Source organism: Octopus bimaculoides, chromosome 19 (assembly GCF_001194135.2).
Source record: "Octopus bimaculoides isolate UCB-OBI-ISO-001 chromosome 19, ASM119413v2, whole genome shotgun sequence".
NCBI lineage: Eukaryota > Metazoa > Mollusca > Cephalopoda > Octopoda > Octopodidae > Octopus > Octopus bimaculoides.
In genome coordinates, this window is record NC_068999.1 from 10,383,662 (window position 1) to 10,385,594 (window position 1,933).

A 1,933-nucleotide genomic window follows, 5' to 3' on the forward strand; every position below is an offset into this window, starting at 1 on the left:
TGTATGTTATATATATTTGTAAGTCCTGGTGTTTTTGTTATGTATTTGTCTGAATATTTTTTTTATTATACCTAAGGCACCTACTATGATAGGAATTGTTATTATTATTATTATTATTATTATTATTATTATTATTATTATTATTATTATTATTATTATTATTATTATTCAGGTCACTAATAACAGCGAAAACTACCTTAGGAATGAGAACACAGGTTCGAAATTTCCCAGAGACACCTGATGAAAGCTGGAGGGTATATCACCCGAAACGTTGTGTTATCAACAAATACGACGACGATAAATATCCGTCAAATGTAAGCAATGTAAATAAAGTACATAATTCTTCATCTCTTAAATATAGAACTGAAATAAATATATCTTTAAAGATAAGAACTTGGTTGAATTGATCGATTAAAAAAAAATTACCACAGTGCTCTCTAGCATGGCTGCAGATTATAGAGTCAGAGAGCTAAAAAAAAAGTATAAACTACAGGCTACATTATCCAATATTTCTTTTCTACTCCAGGTACAAGGCACGAAAATTTTGGGGAGGGGGCCAGTCGATTAGATCGACACCAGTATGCAAATGGTACTTAATTTATCGACCCCGAAAGGATGAAAGGCAAAGTCGACCTCGGCGGTATTTGAACTCAGAACGTAGACAGATGACATAACGCTAAGCATTTCGCCCGGCGGGCTAACGTTTCCACCAGCTCGCACATTATCCAATATTTCAATTATCTGCTCTTTCCTTTGGAAACGGTGGAGGCGTGTGGCTTGGTGGTCAGGGTGTTTGACTCATGATCGTAAGATTGTGATCCCGGTTTCTGGATCGGGTGACGCGTTATGTTCTTGAGCAAAATACTTCATTTCAGGTTGCTCCATTCCACTCACCTGGCAATAGGGAGTTATCCTGTGACTGACCGGTATCCCGTCCAGGTGGGAAATTTATATGCCACAGAAACCGAGTAACCGGTTGTAGGAAAAAGGAATTTTTACTTTACTTTCATTTTTTTAAAAACAATTTAATATTGTAATCCGAGTAAGGATTACAGAAAAGAGTAGCTGGCAGAAACGTTGGCACGAGGGGCGAAATGCTTAGCAGAATTTCGTCTGTCTTTACGTTCTGAGTTCAAATTCCGCCGAGGTCGTCTTTGCCTTTCATCCTTTTGGTGTCGATAAATTAAGTACCAGTTGCGTACTGGGTGTTGATCTAATGGACTGCCCCCACTCCCAAAATTTCGGTCCTTGTGCCTAGAGTAGAAAAGAAATCCGAGTTAAATTGTCTACTATGTGAAAATCATGTGGAATAACTTTATATATGTCTGCTTGATAAACATGACGTTGACCGTTAAAACATCAACAAAAACTACAGTAGTATCAGATTGAGAATATATCATCGTAAGAAAAGAAAGGCTTTCCGGAAGATCTTTAGAATGAGGTCGTGAATGGGTAACAATTATGGAAAGTTTTATGTACTTAATTTAAAAATTATGTCGAGCTATATTTAAAAGTGCACAAACATAGATAGATAAATAGAAACATAGATAAATTGATATATAGATAAATAGATAGATAGACAGATAGCTAAATAGATTAATAGATATATAAACTTTTAGATAGGTGTATATATATGTACATGTATGTATCTAGCTATCTTTCTATTTTCTATCTATCTATTTATCATTTATTTATTTACCTGTCTGTCTGTCTATCTATTTATCCATCTCTTTCTCTCTCTCTCTCTCTCTCTCTCTCTCTTTTTCTTCTTTCTGACGAAGAGCCATGCACGAAGCGTCACACCCCTAAACGTTATCTTAATACACTCAGTGTGTACGTCATTTAACTTTTGATAGTTTTGTTATTTGTTCATACTGTTGATTTGCTAATACATACATATATAAATATATATATATATATATATATATATATA